General features: G+C 29.9%; 1 protein-coding gene across 2 annotated transcripts in view; it reads left to right on the forward strand.

Annotated features, from left to right (window-relative positions):
- The first annotated feature begins 5,737 nt into the window (after positions 1 to 5,737).
- Positions 5,738 to 16,830, forward strand: part of LOC148281029 (zwei Ig domain protein zig-8-like) — a 149,978-nt gene continuing 138,885 nt past the window's right edge. For both annotated transcript variants that reach the window (XM_088227434.1, XM_088227435.1), the window contains exon 1: positions 5,738 to 6,006. The gene's annotated coding sequence lies outside the window, so the exon portion shown is untranslated. The remainder of the gene's footprint in view (positions 6,007 to 16,830) is intronic.

Raw genomic sequence — 16,830 nt, forward strand, 5'->3', positions numbered from 1 at the left:
ACCTATTTTTCATGTAAAAGCTGTAAAAATCAAAAATAAATTTAAATACAAAAAAATAATGCAACTTTGTTTTTGACCACTATTTTTAATTTATTTTATACCGACCGGTTTCAAAGCTTTACAAGCTTCTTTCTCAAGGTTTACTTAACTAATGAATTCTTTCCTATTTTAACTTATTTTATCACTATGCTGCAATAAAACAAATAAATCAAGTACTTTTTCTTGAAAGGATGGTAATGTGAGATGAATACGCTCGAAACTAGACAGGAGTGGACAAAAAGAAATATTGATTATTTGGGTATTTATTATTTTTTTCTTATGATGAATCACTTTTTTAATTTCTTAGATTTCCAAGTTGTCTTATTATAATATTTTATTTTCAACATTAAGTACTTTGAATTCAGTGTTTTAATTGATAATTCTTCTTAATAATATTTTTCAAAGCATCAAAACAAAAGTATAAGTGATAATTATTTTATACGTATACATTATTATGTCCGTACTTTTTTTATTTGATTATTTATAAAAACTAATGTCTGAGCACCCGATGACAAACTACTCGTATTATTGAATAGTTTTTAGGTTCAAAATATAGTTCAATACTTTGTTTTCTTTAAAATGTATTACAATTGTAATAATATGTTTATTTTATTGAATAAAGACTCTCTTTATGAAGTAATTATTATTTTCTATCAGATGGTTTGCGAATTCAGAAACATTATTATTATTTAGGCACTTTTAGTGTTCTTTTACTATAATATTAAAGTTTGATAAATAAATAAATAATCGTCTTTTAAATCTTCATCATCAACTTCTATATTTACTTTTCAGTCACTTAGTTTTTATTCTGAAGCTTTCAATACTTCGGTAATGTTCAGAAAAAGCTTTGTGTTTTTATTATGTTTTAACCTTTTATGGTTTTATTTTACGTGGTATCTTTTCGTATACCTTCTACACTACATGGTCTAGTGATACTACCTCTATAGTCTACTATTTGCTCAAAGGCATCGTTACAGAAGATGCTTAAGAGAAAAAATAAAACTTTATTGCTAGTCAAATAATTGGGTGTATACGAAATGTTTATTAAAGTAATACACGGCTTCATTATTGTTATTCAAAAACGTATGAAATTGCTAATTTCGTATTTACAAAATGGTATTTTTTATTTATCATTTACTGATTTTATATTTCTGTTTTACTGTTGAGTTTCATTTTGTATATTGTTTTTTTTTTACTTTCATTTAATTTAGTTTTGATTATACTTTAATATTACATCACATTATACGGTTCAAATTATGTGATTCGTTGTAATTTATTTTTTACTGCTGTGATTATTTTTGTATGACAATTTATATTAAATGTTGATTGAACCATAAATGAATACATACATATAATCATCATCGTTCCCTTTTCCGCACCTAATGGTGCATAGAGCACTAAATTGGTACACCAATTGCAGCGTATCTTGATCATTTTTGTTACATGAAGGTAAGGTGAACAGTCTTACTCGTCAGGTACCAGTCCAGGAACAATAAAGTATTCTGGTGTGAAAATTCTCTTTTAATGAATATTTTAAATCAAACATGTTAGGAATTGAACCCGAGACCTCTTGCATGGTAGGTAAACGTGCTGACCATTACACCACGAGGCCGACAAAATTTAATAAAAAATATAAAAATGAATATTATTAGGTCATAAGCCATGTAAATGCTTAGACTACCATATTTCCTTCTCAAAATGTTAAAAAAAATAAATTTTCCTCTCCGTTGCAACAAATTAGAATATTATTTTATCCAACACTTTTAATTATTTCATTTACCGTTTACAAATAAACACTTTTACATGTACGTAATATAAATATGTATGCGAGCATACTAGAATGTCTCTTTTAGGGAGTCTATTTACAGAACACAATTACTTAAATTGTAAAAAAATTACGTATAATTTGAACATACAGACATTGACAAAATCTCAGTAAAAAATATTTGAATAAGTTGAAGTAGCTGATTTTTTAAATATAAGCATCTTTTATTGTTGCTTTTTTTTCTTTTTTCTATTTTTCCCCTAAATAATATAACAGTACATTTATAATGACAAAATTTTCGAAGAAATGTATCAAATGTAACTTTATTGAAGTAATTTGTCGAAATAAGTTTAGGTGAAAAATAATACTGAGATGAATTTTTATGCAGTGGTTTTTGATTTCAAAAATATTTTGAGAATAAAATAAAAAAAGTGTACTTACAAATATTGAACGTGAGTTACAATTAGAAAGTTTTATGGAGAAAAAAAAAAAATGAAATGTCTTTTTGTCTACGCTTAAATCTTACGCTCTGCAGCTTCAAATTGTTGTAGACAATATATGAATTATTGATTGTTTTATTCCACTTTTATGTACATTTTTTACCAGTGACCAGGTTTTGTCGTGACCGACGCTGTTATCGTCAGGCTGTTGGGAGACTCAACGTTTTTTTTTATTAAATACAAGTGAAAACAGGCTGTAAATCATGATTTCATACAATTATAAGAAAAAAAGAGTTTGAATTAAAATAATGTATGTATGAAGTGATAACAATATTTTATGAAATCAAGTTTTTTTTAAATATATAAATATAATAAAAACAGATTAAAAATATAAAGATTCGTGAAGTAAAATATCTTTGAATTATTTGTATTTAAATTTTATGAAAACAATAACAGAGGCCGCTAGTTGGTTTGAAAGCCATGTCTGGGAATAATTCCCGGCAGGTAATTCCGAATATCCGAATAGTGTCAGTATTCATATACGTATTAGGCACAATATACGTATTTTTATTATTAAAATTAAAATGCAGTTCCACCAAAAAATGTCAGTAGAAAAACAGGTATATTGGAGTTTTAGAACTACAAAGTACAGTAAATAGAAGTAAAAGGATATCAGAAGGATGTTAAATAATGCAGTTAATATCCAATGCTGAAAAAAGGTTTTGATATCAATGTTTTTTTTAATAGACTAGTTGTTTTAATGATCAAGTTTCAGCTATTTTTTTTTAATTTTTTTTTTTAAAGAAATATTTGCGTTTTTATGATTTACCCAAATATTTAATTTTGAGGGCCATTTTCAACGAGTTGTAAATAACTCACTATTAGAAAATGGGAATCAAGTTGGGGTAAAGTGGGATTCGAACCACAGACCTTTGGTCCGTGAGTCCGAGACACTAGCCACAGGACCACAACCCGATTCAGTTTATGAAAAAAGATTAACCTAGGCAGACCGAAGGAAGGGATTTGAAACCCCCATAGACCGATTTTAATTCGATATCTCAAGTATTTTAAAAGCTATTTCCCGCATATTTTTTGCAATCGTGAAATTAATAGAAAGAAGCATTTTCCTGTTTTTTCTTAAATGCTGAAATTATTTTTTTTTTCTAAAAATATTAAATAAAAAAAGACGTAAATAATACAAGGATCAATTTTACTTTATCAACAAAAGCATTCGGCAAACTAACAAAAATAAATAAAATACACGAATGAATAAAACATGTTTACGCGAAAACATGAATAAATTATTGCACGGTCATAAACACTTCTAACGTTATATTCTTCTGACGCCATATACAAGGAGATGATGGGGTCTTTTGTTCCTCCCGTTCGGATCATGTGCAATTTTTGGATGTTTAGTGGGGGAAAGATTAAAAAACAGATATAGGGAACTGAATAGATTTTGATAATCAACCACGAGCAGAGTATAAAAGTTACAAAATATATAAAACGATCACTCAAATCAATTGATAACAAGTCACAAGCTTTGTCCGAGCCTAGATTTCTCACATATTATTTTTTTGAAGTGGTTCTAATGTGTTTAAATATTTGAGAAGTTTTTATTTGAACGTTGAAGAATCAGACGTTGAAATAAAACGTGATTATGTTTCCAATATTAGTTGTGTAGTTTCATTCAAGAAATTTATTTGTTGGTACTTTCCATTGTGCTTTATCATTAAAGTTCGTATTTCTGTTCGTTTGGTAAAAACTTTAGGTTTAATGATCCATTCTTGTTTCGAGTTTCAAAGGATATTACGTCCGTTTGTATTTAGATGCATTCTCTTGTACGCTGATGTTTATCACTAGTCCTTAGTAATGTGCAGCAAACACAATAGTACTCAGTCGCCTAAAGACAATACGTAATTGTTGTGTACCTACGTTACATCTAAGTCTATTCACAGTTGATAGATAGTCGGTTGAGGTTTATATATGCGCATAGATTACAGGTTACAGGTTACAGGTAATTAATGATCATCTTTGTCAAACATTGTTAACGGTATGAAGCTCAAAGTTAAAACTTCTCGGAGATTGGTCTAAGGTGAAAAAAGATGTTGGATGCATAAAACTCAGTTGTTGCTCTAGGGACGACATTCTAATCATTTGTCTTAGACATAAAAAATCAAAGTTCGGTGGAATAAGTTGCATCTTTTTTAGGTAAAATAATATACATTTAACCCATCAGTAGAAAACTCTGTTTCTATTTCATGTTGTAGGTATTCAACTAATAAAAATTGTCGAATTTAGTTAAGTTGTAATTTAATAATATATTGTTTTAAAATTTACTTCGTAGGAAACTTTTTTAGTTTTTTAATTTATTTTTATTAGTATTTTTTCATTAATCATTAAATTTAATTATAGGTACTTTAATACATCTAGTAAATTTTATTACTGTAACTCTTTAAAAAAAGAGACTTACTCTTGTGCTTGGAGAGTGACTAACACTTGTAATTGTTTATTTAAAAGAGTTTATATAATTTAAAATATACGAATATATGAGAAAAAAAATAAAACATAGGATAGATTAAGAAAAAAACGTAAAACAATAATACATTCATAATTATTTAAATTTAATGTAGTATATATTTGTGTCCAAAAAAATACTTTGGATTAACTTTAAATTTATTTATGATTTATTTATATGGTTTATTTATATAGTGTTACATATTTTACTTGAAAAACTAGAAAGTATTTTGTTAAATATAATAACACTATATAAATTAATTGTAATTTATTCAAAATTAGATAACCTTATGTACTCTTGACATTGCATCGTCAGAACATTTTTCCAAAACAAATGGCAGATTTTTATACCATTTTACTTTTTTTGTGGAAAAATTATGTAATTTTAAAAGTATATATATATATAATTTGATTACGCATTATATAATTAATTTATTGTCATAATCGTCGGCGACGCGGTATTTGCCTACCATGCAAGAGGTCTCGGGTTCGATCATAAGAACAAAACAAAAATTAACAATTTATAAGAACAAAACAAGGGTCAAAAGGGTAAATAAAATAAAATGAAAAACCGAATAAAAAAACTAAAAAAAATGAAATGTGAAGGAAACAGTTAAATCAACAATTTCACAACACATTACAAAAGTGTAAATGTATTTTAAAAAGGGTAAAATAATGCCTATGTGACATTATATCACGATGTTATAATAAAGGAATTAAAACAGTGAAACAATATAGTTGTGATGTCCTTATATGTAAGGGCGTTGAGTACATACCGTCTTAGGATAAGTTAAAACCCTTTTAGTTGTTGAATTATTTATCCTTATTAGTTGTAGAATCGAACTCGCGTGGAAAGATCGACGTAGATGGGAGACTTAGCTTAGAAACATTAGCCAGAGCATAGATTGGTTCGCGCCCAGCATCTGGATGAAAAGCGGGTACGGGGTAAATCTGTGAAGCGCCAGTCTTACTCTGGCGGCGGGAACGCAAACAACTAACGGTGGCTTCCCATCGCGTTACGTCACACTAATCCTACCGACACCAAACTCCGACACCTGTTATCCTGACAACTATCGACCCGATAAACAATCAACTAATTAACCTAATTACGAATTAATTACAAGTGTTTACAAATTATTCCAAAGTGTGCAACAAAATAATATTCGACAGTTTAAATTAATTAACTCGCTGTAATTCGTGATTTTATATTATAAGCGTGCCTTGGAGATTCGTGATCGGCATAAGGTAATATAAAGCAAATCTGTTAGCGTTTTTGCTTCACCGCAACGATTATATATATTATCGTATGCGGTGAAATAGTTTTATATATAATGTTCTCGAACGCAACTTTCTATGCTTGCGTGAATGCCGAGTTGAGAAGACTTATTGAAAGTTTTGCTATTCAGTTTAATGATTGCTTTGAAACGTTTACTGATGTGAATGTAGCAGAATAATCACTTAGCTAGTTTATATAATTATTATTACGTCACAAATGTTTTATATCAATAGTATACTTTCACATATAAACTTACATAGCAAATCTAAATTGTTTTAGTACTGCATATTTGAATCAGACGTGGAACTTTTTTCTAGGCATATTGATAAAAAACATTTTAAAACGGACGCGAAACATTTTTCTAAGCATGTCGATAAAAAACATTTAAAACAAGATAATTCTTTTGAGTTTTTATAAAACTGTCAAACAAAAAAAAGAGTATTACAATAAAGTTAGTAAATTTAATTGAATTAAATTTTAACAAAGAAAAAACATTATTTTGACAAACAAGCCCGTTTGCATTTTTAATTATTTTTAGTCTGCATTGCAGTACATATTGTTACTTGAGTTGTATATTTAAAGAAAAAAAAAAAAAAAAAAAACATTGTGTTTAATCATTTTACGGAAAGGGGTTTTTGGAAAATAAATGTCAAAGTATTTGTATTAGCGTATGGTAGTTCTTGTTATAATTTATACGCGTTAATAAATAGATGAAAACCCTGTTAACTCTTACGGAAACGTCACAACGGTAATAACAGAATATAAATCATCTTTAAATGTTGCAATAACAATAAAATATTCACAAATGAATAAAGCATTTATCACAAAACTAGTGCTAGCGTTTCACTTTTGTATTTTTAATGGTAATCTCATTCATAAATTTGTGTTAATCCCTCATTCTTGGGCTGCGTAAATTTACATTAATCTATGTGATAAATTATATTCTAAGGGGAACTTTTATAAGGAATTTGCGGAATAATGAAAACATTAACACCGTGAAGTGAGGCGCAATAAATTCAGCACTGCGGCGCATGGCTTTAGTTCAGCAATAAAACTCACCGTTTGCCGCCAAAAAAGGAACTCTGCGGCCCGGTTTTTCGAAGTCCGTTTAGCCCCAGCGATCTCTGAAAGGTCCGCGAACAGTTTGGGACACTCCGAGAAACGATTTCATAGCGGCTAAGTTACAGAAATCCTTCAACGGAACCCGTTTCAGTCAAGTAAACTTTCAGAAACTTGACATTAAATCATGACGTAGCGTATTGGTTATGCGCATTTATTTGTGATGTAAAACTTCCGGCGTTCAATATTTAAATTTATAGTCTACTATAATTCCCAAGCAATAAAAAAGTTATCGACGGTATTTTGAGTTTATCCAATTTTTGGTAGACATAAACTGGATTCTATTCTGTTCTGTATATTATTGATTCTAAATAAATTTGCATAGTCTCAAAAAATCATGTGTGAAAAAAGCTGGCCCAAGGAAGAAGTACTCGTATAAAAATTAAAAAATATTTTAAAGCGTTGCCTTGTATGTAGGTGAAATAATTTGGTCAGAATGTCACCGCATCAATAAATCTTTCAGCTCTTTAACTTCACGAACATCAACAGATGAAAGAATTGAAGGAATTTATATGTTCAAACATAGGCGGAATGATGAATTTTACACAATGTGTAAAATTGGCCACCCAAACCAGTCAATGTTAGGTCATAACCCTTGTAAATGCCTAAACTTTTATATTCTCTCCAACAAAATGTAATTTTTTTTTTTTTTGTCTGTTTTACTCGTTTTTGTTCGGGCGGATAAATAATATAGTTCTTTTGAAATAAAACCAGAACTTCAGGGAGTCGTTACAGACTTGATGCCTGCTTTAAGGTAAAACCCCTGATGTAAGAAATCATGTACAAAAAGTCCGCCTTGCAGTGTAATGGTTGGCTAGTTTGCCTATCATGATTGAGGGCCTGGGTTTGATTACTAATAGGTAGTACCGAAATACGCTGCAATTGAAGTGTCACTACAGTGCCCTTTGCATCTCTGAGTGCAGATAGGAAAATTATGATATTTTTTAAGGGACAAACTTTTATTTATATAACAAAAGAAAAAAAATTTGGTGCGTAACTTGATTTCGTTTTTTTTAAATCAAAACAATACACATAAATTACTGCATCCTCACAAAAAAAATGTTAAAAAATATTTGAAAATTTTGTGTTTGAAGCACTAACATTGTGGTTTTTCATTAAAATAAAATTAATTATAAAAATTTTGTTTTAAACCATTTTTTTTTCGTACCGACCGGTTTAAAAGCTGAACAAGATTTTTTATCAAGGCATACTAAACTTAGATTTACATTAGTTACAAGACTTACATAAAATTAGATACAAGATAGCACAATACTAAACTTAGTAGGTAAAATAATTTTTATTTATTTTATTCAAACTATTTGTGTTTATAAAATTACTAAAATTACTTTAAAAATTGATTATTGTCATGAAAAAAAATGCTTTTAAGCATGAAATTAGGCTTTTTGATTTGAAGAAACGTGACGTTTGTCTTTTGACAAGTAATATTTCATCAACGTAGGTATTAAAAAAATATTTTTAAAAAAGGCATTGTGAGGATAGAGAATATAAAATGAGGGACGATAGTGTAATTTTGTCTACGCGCGCAGTGCCCAACGGATGGGTCATTCGCTTTTTTTCTGTCTCTACCAGCATTCAAATTTATTTCAGAGTACTCTTCGTCCAATTTTGACTGTCCAAATAACCATCGCTAATATTTCATTTTTAAAAAACTTGGTATACCCTCAATTGACGACATCTTAAAAAAAACATCTACTCGCATAATACAAGCTTTCAAAGAAAAAAAAACCGTTTGATTTTCAAAATTCTTGAAACCCTAGATTTCCGAATAATTATTACATTACATCTTTATTCGTATTTAAGGAAAAAAAAAATATTCTTTCAGAAATTAAAAAATTAAAAGCAAATATGAAAATATCTTGATATAAATTTTAAAAACACCCAAGACTCACCGTATCCTGAGCTCCATACAGTAGAAAATTGTGTATTTTTTAGAATATATTATCTAATTATAAGGAATCTGTTTTAGGTTGTAATAATTGATGTAATATAAATATAACACAACATATATATACACGGTTTTTAAGGGCCAGACCGCGAAACTTCTGAAGAACATTTCGCATGGTAAGCTTTAAAAAAAATCCTAACTAATCCAAAAAGTCATTTAAAAAAAATGTAATCTCGAAATGTAGTAAATCTTTAATTTCTCGGACAAGCAGTCCACCCACAAACTCCTACCCCACTTCTACCTAGACGCTTCCTATGTCCGCGTCTGGGGCGTATCGCTTTGTTGGTCAAATACGTTTTTATAGCATTTTTTTTTGTCACGGAGGGGTAGGGGTTTGCGGAAGGGATGCTTGTTTTAAGAAATGAAAGATTGACTCCATTTTGAAAAAAGATTTTTTTAAAAGCTTACCATGAGGAATGTTATTTTGAGGTTTCGCGATCTGGAATTAAAAAACCGTGTAAATTATATATATACAAAAAATAAATGTAAAACAAATTCCGTCTCTAAACACGATTTTTTACTCTATTTGAGAGTCAGAAACGTTATTATTCATTATGTATGTACAAACCATTTGTAATTTCATACTTATTTTGTGGAATTTTTTTTCCAATAAAAAAAATGAAAATGTGGAACCACTGCATTTTTATGTAGACAATAAACTTTAATTATTGTTAGTAACTTCCAATATTTTGTTGACTTCTTGGGGCTACATTCATAAAATTCTGTTTTACCATAAATTAAATTCAACACGCTAAAATTAGGAAGATTATCAATACAAACCTCTACAGTAGCATAAAATAAGGATCTTTAATACTTTGTTTTACTTAACATTTATTAAGCGTTTAGTCCAAATGTAAAAACTAGCCATTTAATGTTTATAAGTAGAGCATTTATTTGGAATACGATTTTAGGATACAGGAGGGGACGAACCACAGGGAATGGAGTTAATCCTGCACATGTGTTATAATTTAACCACAAGATATTCGGTTCGCAGCTGGACCAAATACCACCACTTAACCCTTTAATGACCGAGCGTGATATTTCAAGCCGCAACTGGAATAGGACTAGCTCTTGCCTTTATGATACTCCATTTCCAAATAAATTAGGGTAATGAATAATTATATGTGATATATTTGTAAAATTGTGCCAAAAAATTCAAATGATGATCAAAAGTATGAAAAAATGATCTAAAATGTACTATTTATATCTTTATATTGGTAAGAACATCATTTGATCGCGTTTGCTTTGGAGTTTCCAGTTGGTATATAAATCGTTTTTAAACTGATAATATTTTTAATATGTATGATAAAATCATTGGAGGTCATAATTTTTTTTTCTTCTTTGAATCAATATATGAAATACAAAGGTAAATTTGAGAATTGATTGGATAGATAATATATTTTAATTGTAATAAAAATGTTGACATATCGAAGTTGGAACGAAAATTTTACCAAGTGACATGTAATTACAAGCGAAACTTTAAATAAGAACCAGGTAAAGTTTTTTTTTTTAATAAATAAAAAATCTTAAACCTACGTTTTATTTTGGCGTTATTCCTGCTTAATTTACACAATAAACGTTCTTTCGTGAATTAATTGTGTATTCAATTTAAAAATATTAAAATAAACTTTAAAAATTCTGAAAAGCAATATATATCACATAAATACGAGTAGGATCATCACAGAAGGTAAAATTGTTTATCTAAATTTGGACTGGATATAGCTATTAGAGATGAAAATAATGTAATGAATTTGCTAATTTAATGAATTATTCGTTTGCGGTATTCCATAGATAATACAGATGGGTGTTTCGTTTGGATAAAAATCAGTATCCTCAAAATTCATGAGAGGAGAGTTGCCCGTAAGCTGAAAAATCTGTGACGGGTACCCCCTTCCACAGGATGCCAAGTTTTCAAATAATAAATTTAATCAATTCATTCATTTACTTATTTATTCATGCATTCATTCATTCATTTATTCAATTGCTAATTCATTCGAATTACTTTAGTAATCGAATGCATTCGAATAAATTATTTCTTGTTTATATCGTACAACTTTCGGAACTTGCAAATACTTACGTGAAACGTTCAAAAATAATGCAAAATGCTGAATGTAGTAACTATGTAATGTGATCACTCAAACCAGCATGCGATATATCATAAACTATACATGAACCGTAACCCGGGTGGTGGTTCCGTAGTATCTGCTTGTTAACTTCGCTTTAACATAACTGTTATTCTAAATTCCCAAGACAAATACTGTTTGAAATAACACAAATATTTAAATGCATGGAAGACTCAAAAGAAAGCAATCCCCTAGACACGATTTTGTCTAATAATTCCATGACCTTGATTAACATACCTGAAGAAAAAACGAAAACAATATTTTTCTTTACACTCTATCACTAAGGAATGCACAATAACACTTGTACAAATTGCACCCTTCCGTCAAGGGTGCTAAATTTTTAAAATACTATGTTTTGAGTTAAAAAATAAGGACAATATTTTGCAGAATTATACAATATGGAATGAAGTACACTGTGTCAAACTGATATAACTCTAAATTTAATTAAAATTGCATAATGGAACTCTTACTAAACAGTTGTTTATTTACTGTTATAACATAATTGTTATGTGACAATATTAAAAATGAAAGAAATTTTTCAATAAATAATAATTGTTATTAAATATATCACAGTTCAATCATATTGAGCACAGTGTTTTATACATGCACTGATCTGTCATCAAAACTTGCGACTGTCAAAACCTTCAAAGCCGTTTTACTCAGATTGACGCATTTATAGTTGTGAAACTCTGGACCGGAGGGGTGCGAAATAACCTCTCACAGTATTACTTACATAATCATTTAAAAAGACATATATAACATAAACACTTGGTTTATCAAAAAACAGGAACCGTTTTAAATATAATGATAATTAATTATTATAACCTGAATGTTTGTTAAAACAAATATAAACATACATAGTTTCATGGTTTATCTTATTTAAATTTTCTCATAAAAACAAAACACATTATAGAATTTATACAATGCTTTCTTTCAAAATGTTGGTAGAATTTTAAACATAAAACATGTCTCAATTGCATTATAAAAATAGTTTCTACTATAACCCACTAATATTTATGCTAAGTACTTGTTTTAGTGTATCAGTTTTATTATTGTACATGTTGGTGAGGGTGGGTTTAAATATTTATACTGTGTGAGGGTGTGTGTATTTGTGTATAAGTGTGTGAGATTGTATGTATGTGATAATGTGTAGTGAATAAAAGAGGACTTATAGAACAATGATTATCAAGAATTATCTGTTTTATAAAATCTTAATGAGGAAATCTATCAACCCCCTTATTGATCGATGTAAAATTGTTGAGAACGCTCCGGCCTAAAGTCCAAATTTAAAACATGTAAAAAAAAGTAATAAGAAACAATATAGTTGTGTAAATATATATGTAAGTAAGTACTCACAATAAATCTTCACAGGTTGCAGTGACGTCAGGAGCTTGAATAGCACTGACCTCTATCAATAAGAACATTAAATAAATTATCATATTTTATGTGTATGTCTTTGAAGAGCCGGGCTACTACTGAGTGGGAGTGGAGTGCTCTCATATATACACTAAATCTTTTTTTCCAAGCTCAAGCCTTCAAGAAGCATGCTCACATTACATTTTATGTAACCTTTTAAACTTGTCATCCCTTTCTAAGCAAACAATTCTTAATGATATAATCGATTTTAATAAAATGGCAAATAGCACACTGGACGTCCCTAGTTTAACGAGACTGATAAACCAAGTACCAAATAAATGTTCAAGATTGTAGTCTACCTACGTTGAAGCATCTGGTAGACAATTTTATTTTGTTAATTCTCTGATCGTCAGACTACACCGGCTCGGAAACGAGTATGAAGAAATTGATGGATTTTGTTTTTCATTGTAAGCTTTAATTTCATGTCAACCATGTCGGGAATAGAGCCCGAGACCTCTTGCTTGGTAGGCAAACTACTGCACAGTAAAGCCAACAGAGCTGTGTTTTTACATTAGAATATTTCAAAGTCCCTGGACTGGTATTTGCAGCGCACGACTGATCATTTTACATTCCATGTAACAATAATGATCTAAATACACTGCGATTGGTGTACCAATACAGTGCCCTACGCATCATTAGATGCGAAAAGGGAATGATGATGATAAAATCAAAATAATTTACGTTATTTGAATGCTCTAAAAATCACTTTAAATTTTCATATTTTACTTACCTACACTTAAATAATACCTACAAACTGTATACCTTAATATTTGGCCTAAAACTGTTTTAATTTTTGGCCTAAAACTATTTTTATTTTTCAAAAATATTTAATAATGTATCTACCTACTATGATGATGTACTTTTTCTTTATTTATATGTATCCAAAAAGCACAATGTAATTTAATACTTTGAAGAAACAAAAAAGTAAAATTTTGATAAATATTTATTAAACCTACATATTGAGTTGTTATTCCATGAAGCGCTTGAATTGTATTTTTTTACCTGTCATGTGAATGCCCTCTGGGTATGTAAAATAAATAATAATAATATTAAAACATTAGAATGCTTCGTTGTTTGTTTGTTATGTTTCATTAAAAAATATTATTTTATTATTTCTTGTTGACTGCTCGCCGCCGCCGGTTACCGGTTAAAGCGCCGCGCATGCGTAATGCGTGAGATTGTTTGGCGCGGTGTTAAGTCGTAACGCCCTGTTAAATAGCGTTGCGGAGATGGTCATAGGTTAATTGCTGCTTTTATTGTTGTAGCTCTTAACTTGTGTCAACATTATGTGCTGGGTAGCTGCTAGTTAGAAGTCAATCCACAAGAAAGGACAACAAATTCCATGGAACCGAAATACTAAATAGAACCAGCACTTAAAACGACGTGTTTTAAATCCATCAGAAATTATCTCCGATTCGATTGTAAAAAAAGTGATAACAAATTTATATCACGTGATGTTATTTTTTCATTTAATAAAAAAAAGTCAAGTGTTTTAAAATACTTGATTTTAAACTTTTGAATGTTAACACCGATGGGGAAGTTTCGGGAAATTAGATATAAAAAAAATTCTTGCGCGCGGTAAAAATTAGATCATTTAATTGTACGAAAATATTTTTACAAAACAAAACAACGTCATAAGTTTTTGCGAATTAGCTAATGATAGGTTTCCAGTTTCCGGGAAGTCAACCCACTAATCAGGAGAACTCACTGACAAGAACAGATAATATTATTTTTATTTTCCCATTTTGTCTAATGAAGGGTTTGCATAAAAAAAAGGTTAGTTAAAAATGTTTCATGTCGACACCAATGCGCTAGTAAAAAAATTAAGAAATTAATGATTTTTTTTAATAGGCCGGTCAGTTTAACCAAAAAATGATAAATATATTTTAATTATTTTCGTAAAAAACAGGTTGTTCCTGATTATTTTTTTCATGCAACCAGTATTGTCCGTTATGACTGAAGATAAGTAAAATAATAATTTTTATAATTTACGAAAAAACGTGAGAATTATTAAAATTGAGATAATTTTGAATCATTCTCTTAGGGTGCCTTTAAAAATTTATTTTTCATCATTTTTTTCATTTTATTAGACTTTTTTGTGATGTACTGATATATATATACAAATATATATTTTTAGGAAGAAGAAGTCTAGGCATCGACAGAGCTTATGCTCAGTCAAATAATGTTTTAAGGGATTACTTAACACAATGCTTCAAAGGGCATTATATGGAAGGAAAACATGTTTTTTATTTTTATTTGTGAAAACCTTTCACTGGATGAATGTACATTTCTTACATTTCATTTTTTTTATAAATCATCTATGTTTTTTTTATTTAAAAAAAACTGTGTACAAGGCAGAATGGTAAATGTTACGTAGGGTATAAAATTATAAATCGAAACCAGCAAATGATAGAGGATAAATCCATTTCAAAATATTTTTGCATCTTTGTTTAGTGTGTAAATAATAATCCTTAATACTGGACAAGTATTTTGACTCCATGACTGCTCTCAGATAAAAATCCTGTTTAGAAGTCTGTTCTGTCGTGCAGTGTTAAGCGCGTTCGTCTACCATGTTTGAGGTCCCGGGTTTGATTCCTGGTAAGGTCAATATGAAATATGTATTAAAAAGGTGATTTTACACGTCATAATTCCATTGTCATTGGACTGGCACCTGAAGCGTAAAAGTGATCACATAACCTTCATTTGACATATTTTGGAGATGCGCTGCGTTTAACGTATCAATGCAGAACTCTATGCATCATCAGATGTAAATAAAACATGATAATGATGATGGTGTAATTTCTTTAAACGTTAATGTTTGTTTTATCTTGGAACGAATTAAGCACGACAGAGGGTATTGTTAAAAAAAAAAACTTGCTTTCACCCTAGTCTTGAATATTTAAAGGTACATTATTTGTTCCATTAATGGAAACATGATTTTTCGTCACAGTATGCAAATTCATCTCCATTTTATCAAAATATTCTAAATATTCCTTAGGAAGGAATAATAACCGAAATTCGTCTTCTGATTTGATTTATTTTCTTAGTTACACAAAACCCGAAAGATATCCAAAAACGCATAAAAAACAAAACATTGACTGGTTATCCATTGTGATTTTTTTACCGCACAGGTTGTTAAAAAAATGGAATAAATTAGACGAGACTGAATATCAGATATGGAAGGGTAAAAATATTTTTAAAAAAATCAAATTCATAAAATATTACACATAAAAAAAAGCATCGGATACTATAAATAAAAAAATAAAAAATAAAAATCCCTCGGGCACTGCTCCAACTGAAGCATATCAAGATTATTTTTTTTTACACAGTAGAGTGAACAAGCGTTCGCTCCAGTTGCCATTTAAGGAACAATGAAATATGTATATTTTTTATTTTTTTATTTTATATATTTTTGCACCACAACAGGCCAGAAGGCCCAATTACAGTGGTGAATTACATTACAGAACACAAATGCTTGAGAAAAATCTAATTTAAATGTTTGTGTTCTCACCCGGAATCGAACACAAAACCTTCCGTGCGTGAGTTAAGCGTCTTGACCACTACACCACGGAGGCCGCCAATATAACGGTGTAAAACCATCCAAACCAAATGCCACCAATATAACGCCAGCATAATACCTATTCTCCCCTACGGATGCGAATCGTGGCACCCCACTAGGGCCTGAAATAGCAAAATTCTGAGTTTTAAGAATAGGTGTCTCAGAAGAATCTTGGGTGTGCGGTGATTTGACTTTGTGAGGAATTAGGTAATAAAAAAATGGACGCAGCAAACTTCGGTGACAACTGTTGTCAAGTGGAGGCGGTACGGTTGGCTAGGCCATATACTGCGGATGCCTCCTGAGAGCCTTAACCACGCTTGCCTACTTTACAAGGCATCAGGTTCTCGACGTCTTGGACGTCAGTGACAGATATGCATGGAGGCTCTGTGTGGGTACTATTTGCTCCAGCTGGGGAGCGAGCATGGAATGATGATGAAAACCATCCTTCAAACCGATATTTTACATCCACTCCGCCAGGAATTGAATTCAGGACCTCATAACACAGACAATATAAACATCAATTATGGGATAGGGTATGCGGCATTTGGCAGTAAATAAATACCAGAAATCGTCTACTTTAATATGACAAATTTGTAAAATTTACAAAATG

This window comes from Micrasema longulum, unplaced genomic scaffold, assembly GCF_059751315.1.
Source record: "Micrasema longulum isolate JH-2025_06_02 unplaced genomic scaffold, ASM5975131v1 h1tg000503l, whole genome shotgun sequence".
In the NCBI taxonomy this organism is placed as follows: Eukaryota; Metazoa; Arthropoda; class Insecta; order Trichoptera; family Brachycentridae; genus Micrasema; species Micrasema longulum.